We start from the raw sequence: 17,277 nt of genomic DNA, 5'->3' as shown, positions 1-17,277 counted from the left end.
GATAGCATTGAAAATGTAATTGATGAAAATATGTAATAAAAATATTAAAATTTAAAAAAAAGAACAAAAAACCAAAAAAAAATAGTATATTATCACCCTTATTTCTCTGCATTATGTCCATTGATATAAATAATATATCTCCTTATGGGAGAATCCTTGTAAGAATACAGGTTCATTTCCAGCAGCTAACCTGCCCTTCAACATCACCATGATATTCTAGAAAGATAATGTCACCTTGAGACATCATGTATATGCCAAGTCTAGCTATACTGTATTTTTTAAAGGAATCTTGGCTTATTCTGGATCTGTAATTTTCTTGAAGAATTAATTAAATGTGACCAAGACTTAAACTGTTCCATTTAAAAAATAAATCAGGAGGCTTGTTCCAAGAATAGGCTAACTCTTCCTCTCTCAGAATCCACTCAGTACCCATAGCTCTTCTAGTGGGAGTAGGGACTTCTGATATCTGCCTGCCCTCCCATTTGTTCTAGCATGTCAATTGTAATTTTTCAGCTCTTGTTTTGGCATTCAAATTGAGAATTCATAAATGGGTGTACCTTTTTTTCATATATAGCAGACATTAAATTATGGCATATGTTCTAGTCCTGTCACTCTTGGAGTCTTTCTACTACCCACTCTGGGGTGTTTTCTGAGCCTTAGACAGTGACTGTGTAGTAGATGCATCAATTAGAGCTGCACATCCCATGGTCAGTTGTTCTCAACACTTTGACCAGTTGTAGCTCTCTATGTTTTTTGTTTTTTGTTTTCCTGTTGCTATGATGGAACAGTGATCAGAAACAACTTAGAAGAGGCAAGAGTGTATTTGTCCTGTATTTCAAGGTCATTACCAACTGTGAAGGGAAGCCAGGGCAGAAAATCAAAGTTGATTCATGGAGGAATACTGTTTGCTGGATCTGTCTCTGGCTGTCTCACATGCTCATACTTTCTTGTACAGCTCTGGACCTCCTATATAGGGATGGTACCATACAGAACAGAACTAGGGCCCCCTTCATCAACTAGGAATTCAGAAAATTCTCCACAAGCCTGCTCACATATTTATCTGACCAAGAAAATTCCTTACTTGAGGTTTCTCTCAAATGAATCTAGGTTCTGGGATTAGTTGGTATACTTGGGTTCTGCAGAAGCTGGAGTCGGCCTCTTTGTTCTTGTTCATTAGAGCAATATTATCCATCTGATCAGACCCCAGGTCTGCTTTTCTGCCCTGTTGCTTTTTTGTAGTGGCCTCTTGGAGAATGGTGTTGGGTTTGACCTACTGTAAAAGTATCTTCGTGTAAAAGCAGGTGGGGTGGTCCATGAGTGCACAGTGAGGCTCTATTATTTTTTATGGGTACAACAAAGCATTGTCTACAGTAGTGCTCTCAGTATATGAGCCATGACTGACAGTTTTATGTCCAGATCTTTATGGGTCTGGAGATCTTATAGATAAATAATTTTATTAGCTGCCAAAGCTCCCTTGGCGATCATTAGGTGTTCTGTGAGTCTCTGCAGTTTCCCTCAAAACCACATCAGAAACCAGTTGTAGAATAATCTTGATTGACTTTTCCACTATTTTATTTTATTTATCCTCTCTGTCTCTTCTCCATCCCTGTCTTGGCTTCTATAATTTTCTACTATTGAAACATGACACAGGATGCAAATCACATTTATTGGAACAAAGTAGGGAAAGTACTTTTCTCAGATAAAAAATTGTAATAAAAATACTTAAGAAGAAAAATAATCACAGAAACAATTTCCCACAAACAATGACAGTCTTAAGCTAAAATAGCAACAAAACCTCACATTGTAGACTTAGGCAGTTTATGGCATTTTTTTTTTTACACAACTTATTTGCAGGTTAAATTAATTTTCTAGAACATGGCTCATTAACATTTTTAGTGTTTGCCATATTTTAAAATAATATTGTTGTGTACCATTGGAATAAAATTAATAGTGCATTAAAATGATCTCACCTTAAATCAGGGACAGTGTTCTGTAACGAGAATTTGCAATTCCCTAGTGACTTTTTCCCTTTGTTTTGAAAAGAAAAAGATTCAATATTAAAATGATGTATGAAGGTGGATGGAAATTTATGACCTTAAGTTGCTGCAAATCATTCGTATTGATCTGTTTTGTTTCCATTCTACTGAAGCTAATGGAAATCATTTGTCACCTGGCTTGTCCCAGATGATTTGAAAAAAAAAAAAAAAAAAAGAGAGAGAAAATTAAAAAAAAAGAAAGAAAAGAGAAGAAAAGAACAAAAGAAAACAAAACCCAAGACCACATGAGTCCATTTATCAGACTTGCTGATGGTTTGGTACAAGTGTGCTTGTGTCTGCAATCCCCAATATACATTCAATTTCTAGTGAAGCAGGGGATATTAGTTTGTAGTGTGGTCATAACCTAAAATAAATAAGTGAAATACTTATGTGAAAAAATGTATAATGGAATATGTAGAATAGTGTAATAAAATGGTAAATAAGTACTTACATTTTCCAGCCAAATATGCTATGTATAAATAATATGTAATAGTTTTATGCCATAAAAGCTAAAATTTAATTATAATATTTGAATTCAACTTTGGTAGTATTACATAGCAAACGTAAAAGGAATAAGACCAGTAAGGCAAGACAAGCTGACTCTGAGACACATTTCTTTCAACTTTTACTTTTCTTTTTTGGCTGTCTTGAAATTTTCATTCTGAGGATAATGTTTTGTTCAAATTTATTTACAGGAATAGGAAATTCAAGAAGTGTCTTTATGCCTTTTATCTTCATAAGTGGTAGGAAAGGTCAGTCATAAGAAGTAAACTTTATTTGACTAATTTTCAAATTCTCATAAAGTTTTTCCTCCTGTTTTTCTTACTTTTGTATTCTAAAATTACAAGAAACTGAAATCCAAACAATAACAGAAAAGACAAACAGAGACAAATACAAATTTGACCCGCTAATAGTGCTTAATAAAAATGTAAGTATATCTTATATATAATTCTCTTTACTATATCCCAAGTTGTAGATCTGAGATTAAGTCACCCATATGCTCCACTGAGCTAATCCCCACTCAGTCATTTGTTCATTCCACACACTGTTTCATCCCTAACAATTAAGGGATCTCATGGAGATACAAGAGTAGCTACAGAGCACTCTACCCAGAGCACACAGCATGAAGAAGGGATTTCTAATGGCATTCAGTAGAACAACGGAATATATCATAATACATAACTAATATATAGAGAGACAAACACTGCTTACAATATCTGAAAACTCTTGGGGAAAAAGAAGGAAACAAATGAAGTTGGAGCTTATAGATGTAAGGAAAGTCCTGAGTGCTCAGTGCAGTGTGCAAATGTGTCAGACCAATGTAGGTAACAAGTCCTTTTAGGGCAGATGGTCTAGTATACATGAACATTTTTTAAAGGACATGCACAAAGCTGGTTTTCTATTAATATATAATCTTATGCATATGGCTATTTTGCTTACCTTTATGAATGTATCTGATGACCCTGGATGTCAGAAGACAGTGCCTGTTCCCCCCTTAAACTCGGGTTGCAGATGTTTGGGAGCCATTGTGTGAATGCTAGCAACCAAACCCCACATTTGCAAGAGCACCAAGCACTCTGAATCATTCTTCATGATGAGAAGAGGGGTCCTGGAAGAGCAGAAATGCCTTTAAAATGAAGAATCTCATATTTAAATATTTTACAAATAAGACAAAAGGAGAGAAAATAAAAGACAAATCTATTTATTTTATGACTAACAATCTAAATATACTTTTGTGACAAATACCTAGTATATTTCAGAATATATATCCAACATTAGCTTCCAATAGTTTATTATTTAAATTGGGAATCATGTTAAATTATTGCTTTTTGAGCTATGTCTACAAGTGATGCCACACTTCTAAGTCTATTGATAAAAGAAACTTCCCTGAATCCTGTTTAATATTAGGCATGGAAATGGATTTTGCATGTAAAATGCTAAAAGATTAAGGTTGTGTTACCAAGAAAGATACTAAATGTTTCAAAGTAATGGAAACAAATAGATAAAATTACACTGACTAGACCAATGACAGAGTATTAAAAATCAATAAATTGATCAAGATACAAACATGAATGAATAAATGGGTAGGAGATTATTAAAAAAAACAGATTATGACAACAGATATCCTTAAAGCACAATATGTAGTCAATGCATACTTATCCTTAAAAGCAAAAAAACAAAAATAAAAACAAAACCACTTCCACACACATAAATGGGTATAATCAACCAAATAACAAAAAACTTCTTAAACTAATATTTAGGAGCTTGACAATTTATATTTGATGACTTCTGAAGCAACTTGTTTAAAACATGACATGATATCTGATAAACCAGAATTCATAATTGGATCGATTTGCTTATATAATTAATGTATATTTTGTTGAAAAATTCTCTCTAGACACACAAGCAGGGTGGAAGATAATACAAAAAATATTGAAAGTGTTTGTAACAAAAGAACTTAAGTATGTGAACCAAATAATATAGTACTCTTTTAACTATATTATAGTCTTAGTAGACTTATACTAATTTATAAGAAATTATTAAAAGAAAATTTTACTTAGCAAATAAGAGTAACACTAAAAATGTTGACTGAAAACTGGCATAAGCAAAGATATTTTCCTCAGAAGTCTATTTTGGTGGGTTGATGCAAAATCACAAAAGCCCCCAAATCTCTTTTCAGATTTCATGTGTGTTTATTTAGGGATGCAAAAAAAACCTAAGCATCATGTTGTTTAGAGAAAACCAAGAATAGAATGACTGCTGAAAGTAAACTCCATTTCTTCTGATCTGCCTGGTGATATCTAACATCCCTAGATTATTGGCTTAAACTGACACCAAGAATACTCCATTTCCTGAAATCCTAGAGGAAATGCATGTCAGGTGGGATGGGCCTCCAAGGGCTTCTCTGGACAGCTTTGTTACCTCAGCAGCCTACTTCATTGCCCTTTTTGTGCATCACTCCTACCTAGTCATTCCCAAACATTTCATAACTGGGAACAGTAAAGAGATTTTTATATGGAGAAAATGGTGTGGTTGATGGTGTCAGAGAGGTTAATTGTTCGTTTTCTTTCCCATTTGTGTTCTTTTATTTCCAGTGTAAAAAGAGAAAGGCTGTTTAAACTATTGACACAATTTAGAATTCATATTACCAGTTGTCACTTTTCTACAAATAAAACACTGATCGCTGCCTTTCTCCTATTTAACATATTTATTTACCATACTCTATGAGTGCTTATCTTTGTATCTCTAGAGGTCCATAAAAACACACATGTATTTTCTTTTTAATATAATATGAAATTACATATTTTAATGATTAGTTTTAGGGCTCCATATTTGTCAGTTAAGATAAATTCATTCTGAAAATACTGGTTTTGTCTGAATTTGTTTTCACACAAAATAAGAACCTCACAAAATAATTGAGATGTTTCATTTCTACACTGAAATAATAATGGGGCTATGAGGCTTGTCTTAGAGGATATGGTCTTGAGGAGAAAGTTCTCAAGAAGATTATCTTGAGCCCCTTCCCCCACCAGCCATGCACAGGTTCTTACCCTCCCTTTTGAGACTAATACATTTCTCATTCCTTATCTGTCTGTAAGATTATATTCTTATATGTTTAAGATTATAAAATGATCTTGTTTATAAATAATATACTATAAAGGCACATATATGTATATATCTTAGGTTTTCAATAAATTATCACATATATAATTATATTTATTTAAGACTAAAATCAAGAAATGGAATGATACTTGTGTTCAATAGCTTCCATTTTGATTCTTTTTAACACATCATACTCCCAAGTATAACTACTATTCTATACAATGTATGTATATTTTCATGTGCCTCTGTTTCTTATATAAAAAGATGTTAGGGTAGGAGAGATGGATCAATATTTAAGAAAAATTCCTGCTCCTTCCTAGGACCAAAGTTCCATTCCCTACACCATATTTGGCAGCACACAACTTCCTAGTACTCCAGCTCTAGCAGAGGCATTGACTCCAGTCATCATTGAGCAACTGTACACAGGGACATATAGACCCTGCCCTCACATAAATAAAAGTAAACTTTATAAAAGAAACATCCACACTTTTCTTCCTATTTCTACTTCTTCCATGTGATATTGAGCTCTTTTTAGGTTGTTTTATTGTATTTGTGTGTTTGTTTTGTTTGGTACATGGTTTTAGATTGTTCATGATACTGTTCAACATCAGTAGAAAAAATGTGTGGTTCTCAATATACTTATTGTCTTATTTATGCTTATTGATTTATTTCTGTCATCTACTGCTTTTTTACAGTATAGAATAGAGTTTATTTACGGCATGGGGAGGGGAGTTGAGAGGGTAGCAGAGGCAGAGAAAAGCAGAGAGGAGATAATAGAGAGGGGGATGTTGGCCATGACCACGTGGAGAGAGGGCAGAAGGGAAGGGGAGCAAGGGGGCAAGATCTAAGAGAGAGGCAAGAGTATAAGAGCCATCTGCTTTTCTGTCATGCTTTATCTTTCTCAAAACTCATCGTTAAGTTTTTTGTGCTCTTTGCCTGCAGATCTCCCAACATAGAATATTCCCAGAGTGAAAATATACTATCTTTTTCTGGTGTTTGTTTCTGCCAATTGGGTCATAGAGTGCAGTGGTGGAGGCTCCTATAAATGTCAGGTTGTAGATTGAGCAGTCTTTTCTAGTCCCTAAAGGCCCAGAAATGGCGCTCTTTGAAGTTGTGCTGAGATGAGTTCAAACACAGTTCACACTGTCCTACCACTAGACACTCCACAATAATCATGTTCTGCTCCCAAGTGTCTGCTACCTTCCCAGAATGAGCATCTATCCTAAACCTCTATCCAACATATTCTAGCCATATCCAGGTACATTCTTATTCTATTGGGGCAGGCTAAGGAAGAAAGGTCATTAGGGCAAAAATTTTCAGAGTCATGGTGAAATTGAGACTAGCCAATAGATGTTCAGAGACCTCCGATGTCTCAGTCTTCCCTCCCTCCCCCTCTCTCTTCTTTCCTCCCATCCTTCTCTCCCTCCCTGTCTCCTTCTCTTCCTCTCTGCCTTCATCATTCTTTCCTTCTCTCCTTCCTTCTGTCTAACCTATGTATTTAATGCTACATGATTTTCTCTAAGAATGATATTTTATGATGTTAGTAGCTGTGCTCTTGGGAAAATCTGTCAAAGGTAGAAATATTGGAGGATAAAGGCTCATTCTTACCAAGGTGGAAAAGTTTGCTTAAGCTATATCACCACTGTGGGATGCGGACAGAGAAATGCCATATTTACAGATTGTCAGTGACTCTACAAGTGCTCTCTTACTTCACTAGACATATGCGTGTGCATTTTAATCACTGTTCTTCAGAAGTGGTGATGGTCTTGATTTTGCATAAACTCTTTGAGGAGATTCATTCTTTCATTTTGTCATCTGCAAATACTTTGAATCACATTTATGTATTCAGATAAACTGTACATTCTTGTAGTAATATCTTAGTGCCCATGTGGCTCATTAATTTTGTTTGCCCATTCATGATTCAGTTTAGAATGGATGCTCAATTAAACACATAAATCAATTTTGAATGAGATTATAGACATGGATAAAAACCAACATAAAGAGTCTACTCCTTATGAGAGATTGAGATACCATCCAATTCTGTCTCTGAGCCTGAGAACATGTTACTTATGCTTTTTAAAGACACAGTATATGATATGTCATGCAAAGTAGAGTCTGTGGTCTACACAAGGCTGCTGAGTAGAAATGCACTAAAAGAAGTGAGTTGTCAAAGCTTATATCAACGTTCGGTAGGCAAAGGTCCTGGTAGAGCTAAAGAATCTCATAAATGAAAGTACTCAGCTTCTCCTTTTGCTGTTTTTTCCCCCTCATCATACTCAGAACATGTTCTCACCCAACCTGCAACAAGGGTTCGAAGTCTTATGACTTTTCAAACATCTGAAATGACAAGACCATAGTCAGAAGTAAAATATCTAACATTCTAAGGGCTAGAGAGAACCAAGAGAGATGGAACTGGGATCAGTTAAAGTGCTTCCCTGATGGATAATTGTCCATTGTTCTTCTAAGAAGGTAAGTCCACTCCATTTGTTACGATTGCCAAGTTTATATTACTCATAGATGAACTGATTTCTTGGTATGAGGAATGTGACTGTACTATTGTGCAACTAACAGTGGAATTGTGGCAAATAAAGCAAGAGGATGGAAGAGTTGAGAGGGCGGGTGTGATGAATAGTTTTGAGATTTACCTGTAGAAAATGTATGTCATAATGCTATTGGACATTTTAGTACTAACATAAATGCAATGAAGCAATCTGCTGTAATGTTGACTTAAATTTTTGTATTATAGCAATTTTCTATAATAAAATTTTATTGAGTGAATCTTGACAGCAATAGCATCATAACCATTTTTTCTTGGGATTGCAGCATCATTATTGATTGAAGTTAACTTGACAGTTGTTTACAGTGAGACTTATTTTACCCTAAATAATATAGTTATCACTTTTTATTAAGACAAATTGTTAAGTATCCACTTGATTATTGATTTATGCTACAATGTTAAGAGATTAATTAGGAAGAAAGAATTACCTATCATATAAAAACCTAAATTTCAGGATGCAACATGTACTTATATGTGCATGTGTGTGTGTGTGTGTGAATTTATATCTGTATGTTTTATATAATTATAATTTGTTGTGTTTTAGAGTCACAAAATAGTTCTATTTTTAAAGAAAGACAGAGAAACATAAGGAAATCTACCTACTTGTCTCAGCTATTGTGAAGTTAAAGATAGCATGACAGGTGGTATTGACATAACTCTAATATAGAATTTGATTCATTACTGATAGAGCATAGCTAAGAAAACTGCACATTTTTCATTATATATGTGTGTATGTATATATATGTATATATAATATATGTATATATTATGTAATATACATATATATGAATATAATATATGCATATTATATACATATTAAATGTATGTAACACATTTTATATATTATATCATATACATATATATATAATATATATACATTATGTATTTATGTACATATACACACACACACATATATATATACATCTATATATGTAGTATATATGTGTAATATATACATGTGTATATATTATGTCTAAGTTGCTATCTTCTGTTCTAGGGAATAAAACAAAGAGAAGCTCTTGTATTAAAAATCATATGACATTGGAGTCAATTTGACACATTTCTAAAGTTAATAAGTATAAATAAATCATATAATGAACAGCAATCCCTTGGCAGGATGCAATTATTGCATCTAGGTTTTGTTGTATAGGGCATTGGACCTAGGATAATGTGCATAGGGTGTGTAGTTCTATCAATGAGCTACATTTCCATGAGTTTCTTTTATACAGTTTTAATTTTGCAATACAATATTACTAGGTTATCCAGCACTGCCTCCAATTCCTGAGGCTTTTTAGGCCTGTACCACAAGACACAACTTAGTGATGCCGTCTTAAAGGTTGCAGTATACTGCTTACCTGTAAGAACAGCAAGAGATTCACTTGAACATTATTGAAAATTTATATAAGAAACAGAAAAAAAAGAAGAGAGAAAAAGAATGACAGAGACTGAGACAGAGACCTTGACAGAAAGAGGCAGAGATATTAAGAATGATTAAGAATGAGGTCTAGTGAAATGGTTTATTGAGTAAAGGTGCTTGTCTCCAAGCCTGGTGTCCTAAGTTTATCCCCTAAGACCCACACTGTAGAAGGAGAAAATCATTTCTTGCATGGTGTCCTTTGACCTCTGCATGTGTGCCATGGCATGTTTTCATGTACACACACACACACATACACACACACACCCTACATATGTTCAATGTCACATGTTTATGTATGTACACACATATTGCATGTGTGTCATGGCATGTTTTCATGTACACACACACACACATACACACACACACCCTACATATGTTCAATGTCACATGTTTATGTATGTACACACATATTGCATGTGTGTCATGGCATGTTTTCATGTACACACTCACTCACACACACATACACCACCACCATCCACACACGTATGCAACTGTAGTAAATGATATTAAAAATTTTGGTTAGAACAGCATGTTGTAGAGAGACCAGTGAGAGAAGAGGTCAGAGAATTACCAGAATATGACTGGGAAGACACCAAAAGAGGTATAAGGATTCAAATGAATCACACTGCAGAAAAAAAGAGGTGACTCTGAAAAAAGAGATAATGTATCAGACTTCTGTTCAGGATGACAATTTGTGTGTGTGTGTGTGTGTCTGTATGGCTATAGGGAATCACCTCAGAATTGACTGATAATGGAAAAGGATCAGATATAAAATCTGATACTTGAGTCAGAATTAGTTATTTGGACATTGTTCAAATTCAAGGGACAAACAAAAATTTCAAAAGTGCACATGGAGGTCTTCTTCCTGTAAATAACTTCTACGGCCTATATCTTCAGGCCTCCATGTATATCCTAAATAGTTACACATACAAAAGATCAAATGGAGCAGGGGACTTGCTAAGAAGAGATTCACAGGGATACAAAGGGAGAGTGATATAGGACAGTGCAGGGTGAAAAGGAGTAAAATTATATGCATACATGAAAAGATGAAAAAACAAAATAAACAAATGAATAAAAAACCAGAAATGCCTGCCAAGTATGAGATGGAGGGATAGTTTCTAATCATAGGAGGCCAAGAATTGCAAGTGGTCAACAAGAAATTACTAGTTATTCAGTCTGGTACATCTTGCAGAGGTAGGTTGCCCAACATTGCCTGAGCCTATTTATCTCTCAGCTTGCTCTTCAGCCTGTAGGAGCCTTTCAGGACCCCCAAGAGCACCATGCATCCCCATGAAAACCTTCACAGTCCTCAAAAATAACTAGCTTGGGACTCTGTTCCAACAACCCTATCCCAGTCAGAACCACCCGCCATCCCAGTACAATTGGGACATAGCCTACAGAGTAAAGTCTACTTGTGGCACAGCTAGCAGAGTCTGATATCCTGAGCTCCATTGTCTTGCCCATGGCTTACCCCATCTTCCCAAGAAGTCCTGCTGCTATTGGAATCATCCAGCCAACACCAGGGAAACCTAAATGCCAAAACGACAGCATAAGAACAAAATCAATAAGACCCATGCTAATATGGCAGTATCAGAGCCCAGCTATTCTGCTACAGCAAGCCCTTGATATCCAAATGAAACTGAAACAAAAGAAGACAATTTTAAATCCAATCTTATAAAGATGATAGAGGTCTTTAAAGAGGACATGAGCAAATTCCTTAAGGAAATAGAGAAAAATACATTCAAGCAGGTATAGGAATTAAAATAGGAAGCAAACAAGTATAAAGAAATACAGGCAAAACCAATCAAACAGGTAAAAGATATGAATAAATCTGCCTAAGACTTGAAATGGTAAATAGAGGCAATAATGAAATCACAAACCTAAGAAAGAAAACAGGAACTACAAATGTAAGCATCACCAACAGAATACAGGAAATGGAAGAGAGAATTTCAGATGTAGAAGATACAATAGAAGAAAGTGATATATCAGTCAAAGAAAATGCAAAATCTAAAGAATTCATAACACTAAACATCTAAGAAATTTGGGACACTATGAAAAGACTAGATATAACAATAATAGGAACAGAAGAAGGAGAAAATTCCAGTTCAAAGGCCCAGAAAACATCTTCAACAAAATTATAGAAGAAAATTTCCCTTACCTAAATTAAGAGACACATATAAAGGAACAAAACTTACAGAATACCAAACAGATTGGACCAGAAAAGAAAATCCTCTCACCAATACTAGACAAAACACTAAATATTCAGAGCAAAGAAAGACTTTTAAAAATAGTATGTTCACAAAGCAAACCTCACCAGATAAAAGAAGATTGAGATAACCCCATGCATTTTATCAGATCACCATGGATTAAAGCTGAACTTCAACAACAGAAACAACAGAAAGTCTACATATTCATGGAAACTGAACAACTCTCTACTCAAGGATCAGGGAAGAAATAAATAAATTAAAGACTTTCTACAGATCAATGAAAACGTAGGGACAACATTCCTAAACTTATAGCACACTATGAAAACAGTGCCAAGGAAAAGTTCATATTACTGATTGCTCTCATTAAAAGAAAAATGGAGAATTCTCACACTAATGAATGAAAATTACAACTAAAGACTCTAGAGATTAAAAGAAGAACCAAATATGCCCAGGAGGAGTACACAGCAGAAAATAATCACAGTCACAGTCATTAGTCACAATCACAGAAATTAATCAATTAGAAACAAAGAGATCAATATAAAGAGTCAATGGGACCAGGAGATGGTTCTTTGAGAAAACCAACAAGAGATAAACCCTTAGTCATACTAACTAAAAGTCAGTGGGAACAATATCCAAATAAGCAAAATCAGAAATTAAAGGAGACATAACAACAGAAAGTGAGGAAATAAAATTCCAATCTTCTTCAGAAGGGGAAACAAAATAGGAGAGTTGTATGGAAAGAGGTAACTGGGTGGAAGAGGAGATGAGGAGGGGCGTGGTGGAAAACATTTGTAAGGAGGGCAGGGGAGATCTTGGGGGAAAGGGCAGGCTCTAGGACATCCCAGAGACCTGAGGTGGAGGAAGCACCAGAGGGCCTATAGTGGCCACTCTAGCTGAGACTCCTAGCAGTGGAAGATATGGATCCTCAAGTGGCCACTTCCTGTAGCCTGGCAGGACTCCCAGAGAAGAGATAAGGACAGCAAACCACCCACAAATCTTTTGACCCAAAATGTGTCCTGCCTACAAGATGTGCAGGGACAAAGAGCAGAGACTAAGGGAATGCTCAACCAATGACTGCTCCAAACTGAGATCCATCCCATGGGCAAGAACCAATCCCTGACACAATTAATGATACTCTGTTATGCATGCAGACAGGAACCTCGCACAATTGTCCTCTAAGAGATTTCACCTAAGAGTCAATGGAGATGCAGAGACTCACACTCAAACATTAGATGGAGCTCAGTAAGTCTCGCAGAAGGGTTGGGAGAAGGATTGCAGGAATAGAAGAGGACAGAAACTTCATAGGTAAACCAATGGGGTCAAATAACCTGGACCCTTGGGGATTCCCAAAGACTGAATCACCAACTGGAGAGTAAGCATGGGGTGAAACTAGATCCCATGCACATATGTAGCAGATGGGCAGTTTGGCCTTCATGCAGGTACCCCAACAACTGGATGAGGGGCTGTTCCTGAACCTGTTGCATGACTGCCTTTGGATCCAGCACCAGAAATTGACCACTTTGTTTGACCTCAATGGGAGACTATGTGCCTAGATCTGAGTGACTTGATTTGGGGGTGGAGGTATTGAGGGAGTGACATTCAGAGGGAGGCTTCCCCTTCTCAAATAGAAGAGGAAGGAGGAAGGAGGGGAAGACTTTCATGAGGTGGTATTGGGAGAAGAGGAGGGGCTGATATTGGATTAGAAAGTGAATTAATAAATATTTTTAAAAAATAATAACAAATTACAGTGTAGATTTAATCAGGATAAGATCAGGGAGTGAGAATCACAATCATGTGGGATGTGACCATATTGATAGTGTGACCGATACATCTTGGGAGTCACTACTAACTCATTAAGTGGCACTTTAGTCTGCATCCCTTTCATCCCCAGCCTCTAATAAGGAGACTGAACTGCACACCAAGCATGGAACAATAGACTGAGTACTTCCTTACAAAGTTTATGTTGTTTCAGTCATTAGTTGCTGAGACCCACTTCAAACACCAGAGATGAAGATAATCAGTATATTATTATAGGGTGACAACTTAAGTGTTAGAGGATGAACTGAAATGATGCACCAAAAGCAGACAAAGTGGCTCCAGCTTGATGATTCAGTTGCAAAGTCACTTATCACTACGCCTGACACAGTTGGACTCTATCAGATTCTATCCTGGGGAACCAGTAAGTTTATTTGACTTACTGAGTGTGGGTGAGGGTTACTGGGAGAACATGTGAGACCTCAAAGCATCTGCACTGGAAAGTCTACAATAAGCTCGGATGATTGAGTCTCCTTAACTGTATAGATGGAACCCCCTTTCAACCAGTCTTGCATAGCCTACATCCATGAGCATCTCCCTAAACCCTGAGACCAGGTCCAGTTAGGGCAACTGTGTACAAATAGTTAGGAAGAATAGCTGGACTCTTGGCATATAGTCCAGTGATCATCCTCAATCCTCCTCTGAAGAAGGAATGACAAACCTAGTTATGATGGAATCTTGCAAGAAGGCATAGATGCTTTGTTGAAAACAGGGGCCATTATTCCCAGAGGATCACATCCTACAACAGTTATATAATGTATTCTAATCACAAAAAAACCCAGCAGACATCATGATGACTTTTCAACAGTCATCAGAGGCCCATTGGATTTGCAAACTTTATATGCCCCAGTACAGGGGAACTCCAGGGCCAAAAAGTGGGAGTGGGTGGGTAGGGGGAGTCGGGGGGAGGGTATGGGGGACTTTTGGGATAGCATTGGAAATGTAAATGAGAAAAATACCTAATAAAAATATTTAAAAAAAAGAAAATAGAATAATGCTGTCACAGTGATTTAAAGAAAAAGCCATGGTGACTTAGTCCCTGAAGGAATGATTCTGGGAAGCTGTTCTAGAATTCACACATTAAAATACATAATCTATTCACACACACCACTAGAAATTTATACACACTGTATAATAGACCCACTGTTTCCAATGTGTTTAGGGCTTTATAATTAAACGTTTTTTTTTTTCCAGCTGATGCAACTGACATCATTTAGAAAATGATTTTATTTCAACAGTAAACTGAGTTGAAAATGGCATCGACCATGTCACATCTTCTTCTACAAAGACCAATGCAGTAATTACTTTTCTAAACAGATGGTAAGAAAAATAATTTGCTTAGAAGGGAAATCTCTGATTGGCCTTTCTGTGAGCAAACTATTGGTATTAAAATCCAGTTACAAGCTCATCTTCAGTGACTGAGAGCTTTGGGGTGGTTTAAAAAGCAATTGCCATTACTTTGGAAATATATAGTAATAAACTATGATAAACTATAAACGAAGGTTAATAAGATGTTGGAGCAACCAATTAATGCAAATCTTAGGCACGCTATTTTATTGGACTCCACAGAATATTTTATAGACAAATGTGCATTCTCTTTTTGAGTCTGAGCAGTGTCTTATACTGACACCCAACTATTCTGTGGCTCCTTTACATTTGATGGGAAACAAAGCCGAGATGAGCTTAGGCAAATGGTTATTATGATACAAAATATGGTTTGCTATGACAGGGTAACATGATTCATTGTGTTTTCCTATTTTGAATTCACAGGGGGATGCTGAACATCTCTGAATATAAACATGGAAACCTTCCATAACATCTGCTGCTAATTTCTGCCAGCTGAAAAGTGATAATGATGATGAATACTTTTGTTGATGATGTGGATACATTGGCCTAACTAAATTAACTTGCAGACTCAGGGCATCTAATTGAAAACACATGATTTGTGGTATCACCTGGTTGGCTTTATGTGTAGTTACATATTTAATTGTTCCAATAGGTTTAACTTTAAAAAGCTAAAAGGGTAAAATAAACCAGAATCTTGGAATAATGTCAGGCTGAAGATAGCTTGCTTATTTGATCATCATCAAATATTTTTGAAGGCAAAAATTGACTGAAAATTGTATACTTAAGATACTAATTTGCAATTATTGATGAAGGGGGTTGATAATTAAGGTGTTCAGCTAGCCTGAAACTTCTTACTGTTAGCCTGATCAATTTTTGTTTTATAGTGGGCAAATAAATATATTTACAAATAAATATATTTGTAGTGGATTGAATGAGAATGGCCTCCATAAGGTCATATGTTTGAAGACTTTGTTTCTCATTGGTGGAACTGTTTGAGAAAGTTTAGGAGGTTTTTGGCGAATGTGTCATAGGGACTTGGACTTAGAGATTTCAAGAGCCCATAGTACATCCAGTCATACTCTCTGTCTTCATGCCTGGTGCCTGAATATTGGAATTCAAATTATCACATATTTCCCCATTACCATGCTTGATTCTGCCATGATGGTCATGGACTAACCCTCTAAAACTGAAACACACCTCTCCCCTAGATTAATGCTTTCTTTGATAAAAGTTTCCCTAGTCACATGTCTCTTTACAGCAATAAAGCAGTATCTAAGGCACAGTTGGTACCAAAAGTCAGTTATTGACCATGGTGTTTGTTGGAGGACTATGGAAGACTTTGAGAATTCGGACTAGGAAAGTAGTTGAATGCTTTAAGGTAGAGATTAATGGGTTATCCTAGTAGGAACACTGAAGACTGTAGTGCTGGGGAAAATTTGGACTGTGCAAGCCTAGCCCAAGATGTTTCAAAGGAAATGAATATTATTGGCTAGTCTAAAGAATGTTCAAGTGATATTTTGACAAAGAATGTGGCTGATTTTTCAGCTTGTCCAAAAGAATCTATCTGAGGTTAAATTGAAGAGTTTTGGGTTAAGGTCATTGGCAGAAGAGAGTTAAAGCCAAGTATTGACTGTGTGGTGTGGTTATTAATGATAATTCTTATGAATATCTATAATAGAAGGGAGTAGTAGGGCAAAGAGAAATAAGTATTCAGTTTGAGGAGAAAGAGTTCAGCAGGGAAGTAAATGGTAGAGCAAAGTATTGTTCACAAGGACTTAAAAAGTTTAAAGACTTGATCCAAAATGGAGTAAAGGGAGTGGTGTTCCCTGGTCAAGACCACACCAGCTAAGCTTCCAGTGTGTGGAAAGGAATTAAATGAAAGCTTACACAGCAAAGGAAACCATCAACAAATCAAAGTTAAAGCAAATTCAAATCAAGAAGTAGATCCAGTTCTAGCTCCAGGAAGCAGAAGAACTTGCCAGCTTGTGGTGCACAGGTTTGTATTTATAGTCAAGACAGAAGCTGGATCAAAGGGGTTGTGGACTCTTCCTCCAAGTTTAAAGAAAAGTGAGATCAGGCATGTGGCAGGAAGTGTCCATGTATGGAAACTGAGAGAGTCCATTAGTTAAAGCTGTGAAGGTGAAACCTGAATTGCACTAGAGATGACAGAGCCATGTGACACCTGACAAGGAGAAACACTAAACAAGTAGGAAATAGCCCAAGAGAGTGAAGTATGTTGCAGTCAGCAAAGATGGAATGGAGGAGCCTTCTAAGCTCTGACATCAGACACAGGGT

General features: G+C 36.1%; 1 long non-coding RNA gene across 1 annotated transcript in view; it reads left to right on the top strand.

Moving 5' to 3' along the window:
* The window catches only part of LOC110302864, a 30,662-nt gene extending 14,974 nt beyond the window's left edge, over window positions 1-15,688 (top strand). Inside the window, exons 5-6 of the long non-coding RNA XR_002378867.1 lie at window positions 7,920-8,108; window positions 15,406-15,688. This is a non-coding gene — a long non-coding RNA (uncharacterized LOC110302864). The remainder of the gene's footprint in view (window positions 1-7,919; window positions 8,109-15,405) is intronic.
* The last annotated feature ends 1,589 nt before the right edge of the window (window positions 15,689-17,277 follow it).

Source organism: Mus caroli, chromosome 10, assembly GCF_900094665.2.
Source record: "Mus caroli chromosome 10, CAROLI_EIJ_v1.1, whole genome shotgun sequence".
Classification (NCBI taxonomy): domain Eukaryota; kingdom Metazoa; phylum Chordata; class Mammalia; order Rodentia; family Muridae; genus Mus; species Mus caroli.
This window is presented reverse-complemented; position numbering and strand designations above follow the sequence as displayed.